Source organism: Arachis hypogaea, chromosome 10, assembly GCF_003086295.3.
Source record: "Arachis hypogaea cultivar Tifrunner chromosome 10, arahy.Tifrunner.gnm2.J5K5, whole genome shotgun sequence".
In the NCBI taxonomy this organism is placed as follows: Eukaryota; Viridiplantae; Streptophyta; class Magnoliopsida; order Fabales; family Fabaceae; genus Arachis; species Arachis hypogaea.
In genome coordinates this window covers 73,074,066-73,080,939 of record NC_092045.1, presented here as the reverse complement: position 1 = coordinate 73,080,939, position 6,874 = coordinate 73,074,066, and the positions used below count along the sequence as shown (strand labels likewise).

Here is a 6,874-nt window from a genome sequence, read left to right as displayed (position 1 = left end):
GTACGCACAATTGCAATCTCAACTCTTTATCACAACTTCGCACAACTAACCAGCAAGTTGATGAGCGGATAATTTGTACGCTTTTTGGCATTGTTTTTAGTATGTTTTTAGTATGATCTAGTTAAGTTTTTAGTATATTTTTATTAGTTTTTAGTTAAAATTCACTTTTCTGGACTTTACTATGAGTTTGTGTGTTTTTCTGTGATTTCAGGTATTTTCTGGCTGAAATTGAGGGACCTGAGCAAAAATCTGATTCAGAGACTAAAAAGGACTGCAGATGCTGTTGGATTCTGACCTCCCTGCACTCGAAGCGGATTTTCTGGAGCTACAAAAACCCAATTGGCGCGCTCTCATCGGCGTTGGAAAGTAGACATCCTGGGCTTTCCAGAAATATATGATAGTCCATACTTTGCCCAAGATTTGATGGCCCAAACCGGCATACAAAGTCACCCTCAGAAATCCCAGCGTTAAACGCCGGAACTGGCACCAAAATGGGAGTTAAACGCCCAAACTGGCATAAAAGCTGGCGTTTAACTCCAAGAAGAGTCTCTACACGAAAATGCTTCAATGCTCAGCCCAAGCACACACCAAGTGGGCCCGGAAGTGGATTTTTATGTCATTTACTCATCTCTGTACACCCTAGGCTACTAGTTCTCTATAAGTAGGACCTTTTACTATTGTATTTTCATCTTTGGACATCTAGTTCTTAGATCATATCTGGGTAGCTATCTTCATTTTTATGCTATCTTAGATCATTGGGAGGCTGGCCATTCGGCCATGCCTAGACCCTGTACTTATGTATTTTCAACGGTGGAGTTTCTACACACCATAGATTAAGGTGTGGAGCTCTGCTGTACCTCGAGTATTAATGCAATTACTATTGTTCTTCTATTCAATTCCGCTTGTTCTTGTTCTAAGATACCACTTGTTCTTCAACTTGATGAATGTGATGATCCGTGACACTCATCATCATTCTCACCTATGAACGTGTGACTGACAACCACCTCCGTTCTACCTTCGATTGGGTGGATATCTCTTGGATTCCTGGTACACGATGCATGGTTGATCGCCTGACAACCGAGTGCTCGCCTGACAAACGAGCCAGCCATTCCGTGAGATTAGAGTCTTCGTGGTATAGGCTAGAACTGATGGCGGCATTCAAGAGAATCCGGAAGGTCTAACCTTGTCTGTGGTATTCTGAGTAGGATTCAATGATTGAATGACTGTAACATGCTTCAAACTCCTGAGGGCGGGGCATTAGTGACAGACGCAAAAGAATCACTGGATTCTATTCCGGCCTGATCGAGAACCGATAGATGGATAGCCGTGCCGTGACAGGGTGCGTTGAACATTTCCACTGAGAGGATGGGAGGTAGCCACTGACAACGGTGAAACCCTTGCTTAAGCTTGCCATGGAAAGGAGTAAGAAGGATTGGATGAAGACAGTAGGAAAGCAGAGAGACGGAAGGGAAGGCATCTTCATACGCTTATTTGAAGTTCCTACCAATGAATTACATAAGTATCTCTATCTTTATCTTTATGTTTTATGCGTTTATCACTATACCCATTTGAGTTTGCCTGACTAAGATTTACAAGGTGACCATAGCTTGCTTCATACCAACAATCTCTGTGGGATCGACCCTTACTCGCGTAAGGTTTATTACTTGGACGACCCAGTACACTTGCTGGTTAGTTGTGCGAAGTTGTGTTTATGCCATGGTAGTGAGCACCAAGTCTTTGGGGCCATTACTAGGGATTATTAGAGTTTTGAAAAGTATTGATCACAATTTCGCGCTACCAAGTTTTTGGCGCCGTTGCCGGGGATTGTTCGAGTATGGACAACTGACGGTTCATCTTGTTGCTTAGATTAGGTATTTTTTTCTTCAGAGTTCTTGAGAATGAATTCTAGAGTTTCAAGATGATCTGTTGAAATCTGGCTGGCTGTGAAGCCATGTCTAATTTCATTGGACCGAGGTTTCAACTTATCATCACAAAAGCTTGTTGATCTCTATCAACCTTGCTTTTGGAGCAGTGATCTGCTAAGGCTTGGCTGGCCATTGGCCATGTCTAGTGTTTTGGACCGAAGCTTTCTTTGAAAGCTTGGCTGGCTGTGAAGCCATGTCTAATTCCTGGACCGGAGTCTTAGATTAGCATTGCACTGATTCCTGGAATTCTCATTAAGAATTTTGATACTTTTTTCCACTTAATTTTCGAAAAACACAAAAAAATTTACAAAATCATAAAAAAAATATTCTATGTTTCTTGTTGAGACACTAGTCTCATGTTAAGTTTGGTGTTAATTGCATGCATTCATTCATGTGACTTAGTGATCTTCAAGATGTTCTTGATGATTTCTTACTCTAATCTTTAAATTCTCTTGACTTGAGTGTTTTGTGTGTCTCATATGCATTCTCATTAGTGTCAGTAGTATACAAACTGCTAAGTTTGGTGTCTTGCATACATTGTTATTTGATTCTTGTTGCATTTTGATTTTTCCTTATTATTAAAAATCCAAAAATATTTTTTATTTTTTGTGTCTTCTCAAGTCAATAACACAGAGAATTGAAGATTCAGAACATGCTGCAGAGGAATTGTAAAGAAAATGCTGGGCGTTCAAAACGCCCAGTGAAGAAGGACAGACTGGCGTTTAAACGCCAGCCAGGGTACCTGGTTGGGCGTTTAACGCCCAAAAAGGTATAGTTTTGGGCGTTAAACGCCAGAATGTGCACCATTCTGGGCGTTTAACGCCAGGATGGCACAAGAGGGAAGATTCTGTTTTTCAATGCAATTTTTTTTCAGGTTTTCAAAGTTTTTCAAAATCAAATCTTTTTCAAATCATATCTTTTCAATCAAATCTTTTTCAAAATCAATTTCTTTCCTTTTTCAAAGATACTTGCTATCAATTAATGATTTGATTCAACATTTCAAGCATGTTGCCTTTTCTGTTGAGAAAGGTTTAATGTTTGAATCATATCTTTTCTTGTTAGGCAAGTTATTAATTTTTAAAATCACATCTTTTTAAAATGTTTTTCAAATCATATCTTCTCAATCACATCTTTTTAAAACCAATCATATCTTCTTAACCACATCTTTTTCAAAATAATTTTCAATCATATCTTTTTAATTTCTAATTTCAAAATCTTTTTCAAAAATCACTTGATTTCTTTTCCACCCTTGATTTTCGAAAATCAATTAAGGTTTTTCAAAATATTTTCAAAATATTTTACTTAATTTTCGAAAATTGCTTCCCTTCTTCTCACATCCTTCTATTTATGGACTAACACTATTCCTTAATGCAAAATTCGAACTCCATCTTTCTTAATAAGTTCGAATTTTCTACTTCTGCCTTCCATTTTCTTTTCCTCTGACACCTCAAGGAATCTCTATACTGTGACATAGAGGATTCCATATTTTCTTGTCCTCTTCTCTTTCTTATGAGCAGGAGCAAGGACAAAAGCATTCTTGTTGAGGCTGATCCTGAACCCGAAAGGACCTTGAAGCGAAAGCTAAGAGAAGCCAAGGCACAACTCTCTGTAGAGGACCTAACTGAATTCTTCAAAGAAGAAGAACACATGGCAGCCGAAAACAACAACAATGCCAACAATGCAAGGAAGGTGCTGGGTGACTTCACTGCACCTACTCCCGATTTCTATGGGAGAAGCATCTCTATCCCTGCCATTAGAGCAAACAACTTTGAGCTTAAGCCTCAATTAGTTTCTCTAATGCAACAGAATTGCGAGTTCCATGGACTTCCACTGGAAGATCCTCATCAGTTTTTGGCTGAGTTCTTGCAAATCTGTGACACTGTCAAGACTAATGGGGTTGACCCTGAGGTCTACAGACTTATGCTATTCCCTTTTGCTGTAAGAGACAGAGCTAGGACATGGTTGGACTCACAACCTAAAGAAAGCCTGGACTCTTGGGAAAAGCTAGTCAATGCCTTCTTGGCAAAGTTCTTTCCACCTCAAAAATTGAGTAAGCTTAGAGTGGAAGTCCAAACCTTCAGACAGAAGGAAGGAGAATCCCTCTATGAAGCTTGGGAAAGATACAAACAATTAATCAGAAAGTGTCCTTCTGATATGCTTTCTGAATGGAGCATCATAGGTATTTTCTATGATGGTCTCTTTGAACTATCCAAGATGTCTTTGGATAGCTCTGTTGGAGGCTCTCTTCATCTGAAGAAGACGCCTACAGAAGCTCAAGAGCTGATTGAAATGGTTGCAAACAACCAATTCATGTACACTTCTGAAAGGAATCCTGTGAACAATGGGACTATTCAGAAGAAAGGAGTTCTTGAGATTGACACTCTGAATGCCATATTGGCTCAGAACAAAATATTGACTCAACAAGTCAATATGATTTCTCAAAGTCTGTCTGGAATGCAAAATGCACCAAGCAGTACTAAGGAAGCTTCATCTGAGGAAGAAGCTTATGATCCTGAGAACCCTTCAATGGAAGAGGTGAACTACATGGGAGAATCCTATGGAAACACCTATAATCCTTCATGGAGAAATCATCCAAATTTTTCATGGAAGGATCAACAGAAACCCCAACAAGGTTTCAACAATAATAATGGTGGAAGAAACAGGTTTAGCAATAGCAAGCCTTTTCCATCATCTTCTCAGCAACAGACAGAGAGTTCTAAGCAGAATAACTCTGACTTAGCAACCATGGTCTCTGATCTGATCAAAACCACTCAAAGTTTCATGACTGAAACAAGATCCTCCATTAGAAATTTGGAGGCACAAGTGGGTCAGCTGAGCAAGAAAATTACTGAACTTCCTCCTAGTACTCTCCCAAGCAATACAGAAGAAAATCCAAAAGGAGAGGGCAAGGCCATCAACATGGCCGAATTTTGGGAGGAAGAAGAAGCAGTGAACGCCACTGGGGAAGACCTCAATGGACGTCCACTGACCTCCAATGAGTTCCCCAATGAGGAACCATGGGAACCTGAGGTTCAAAATGGGACCATAGAGATTTCATTGGACTTACTTATGCCATTCATGAGCTCTGATGAGTATTCTTCCTCTGAAGAGGATGAGTATGTCACTGAAGATAGAGCAAGTTGCTAAATACCTTGGAGCAATCATGAAGCTAAATGACACGTTATTTGGAAATGAGACTTGGGAGGATGAACCCCCTTTGCTCACCAAAGAACTGGATGACTTGTCTAAGCAGAAACTGCCTCAAAAGAGACAGGATCCTGGGAAGTTTTCAATACCTTGTACCATAGGCACCATGACCCTCAAGAAGGCCTTGTGTGACTTAGGGTCAAGCGTAAACCTCATGCCTCTCTCTGTAATGGAGAAGTTAGGGATCTCTGAGGTGCAAGCTGCAAAAATCTCACTAGAGATGGCAGACAATTCAAGAAAACAAGCCCATGGACTTGTAGAGGATGTTCTGGTTAAAGTTGAAGATCATTACATCCCTACTGATTTCATAGTCCTAGAGACTGGGAAGTGCATGGATGAATCCATCATCCTTGGCAGACCCTTCCTAGCCACAGCAAGGGCTGTGATTGATGTTGATAGAGGAGAGTTGATCATTCAAGTGAGTGAAGAATCCTTGATGTTTAAGGCTCAAGGATATCCCTCTGTCATCATGGAGAGGAAGCATGAAGAGCTTCTCTCAAAACAGAGCCAAACAGAGCCCCCACAGTCAAACTCTAAGTTTGGTGTTGGGAGGCCACAACCAAACTCTAAGTTTGGTGTTGAACCCCCACATTCAAACTCTAAGTTTGGTGTTGGGAGGTCCCAACATAGCTCTGAGCATTTCTGAGGCTCCATGAGAGTCCTCTGTCAAGCTAATGACATTAAAGAAGCACTTGTTGGGAGGCAACCCAATGTTTTATAATTAACTATTTTCTTTTGTTATTTTATATTTTTTGTAGGTTGATGATCATAAGAAGTCACAAAATCAATGAAAAAAGCAAAAACAGAATGAAAAACAGAAGGAAAAACAGCACACCCTGGAGGAAGAACCCACTGGCGTTTAAACGCTAGTGAGGCTAGCTGTTGGGCGTTTAACGCCCAGTCTGGCACCATTCTAGGCGTTTAACGCCAGAAAGGGGCACCAGACTGGCGTTAAACGCCAGAAAAGGGCAAGGAGCTGGCGTTAAACGCCAGAAATGGGCACCAGCCCGGCGTTTAACGCCAGAATTGGCACAAAACGAGATTTTGCTTGCCATTTGGTGCAGGGATGACTTTTCCTTGACACCTCAGGATCTGTGGACCCCACAGGATCCCCACCTACCCCACCACTCTCTCTCTTCTTCTTCACCCATTCACCAATCACCTCAACACCTCTTCCGCAAAAATCCTTCACCTATCAAATCCCATCTTTCTCTTCACCACTCACATCCATCCTTCATAAAACCCCACCTACCCCACCATTCAAATTCAAACCACTTTCCTACCCAAACCCACCCATACATGACCGAACCCTCCCTTCCCCCTCTCCTATATATACCCTCCTTCACTCCTTCATTTTCACACAACATACACACCACTTCTCCCCTTCTTGGCCGAAAACAAAAGCCATTCCCTTTCCCCTCATTTCTTCTTCTTCTACTCTCTTCTTTCTTCTTTTGCTCGAGGACGAGCAAACATTTTAAGTTTGGTGTGGTAAAAGCATTGCTTTTTGTTTTTCCATAACCATTTATGGCATCCAAGGCCGGAGAAACCTCTAGAAAGAGGAAAGGGAAGGCAAAAGCTTCCACCTCCGAGTCATGGGAGATGGAAAGATTCATCTCAAGGGTGCATCAAGACCACTTCTATGAAGTTGTGGCCTTGAAGAAGGTGATCCCCGAGGTCCCTTTTTCACTCAAAAAGAGTGAATATCCGGAGATCCGACATGAGATCCGAAGAAGAGGTTG

The 6,874-nt window shown here is 41.2% G+C and overlaps 1 non-coding gene across 1 annotated transcript; it reads right to left on the bottom strand.

The window, feature by feature from the left end:
• Positions 1-3,977: 3,977 nt before the first annotated feature.
• LOC112719266 (small nucleolar RNA R71) lies at positions 3,978-4,085 on the bottom strand. Its single transcript, XR_003161574.1, has one exon. It is a non-coding gene; the product is annotated as a small nucleolar RNA R71 (small nucleolar RNA).
• Positions 4,086-6,874: the final 2,789 nt, after the last annotated feature.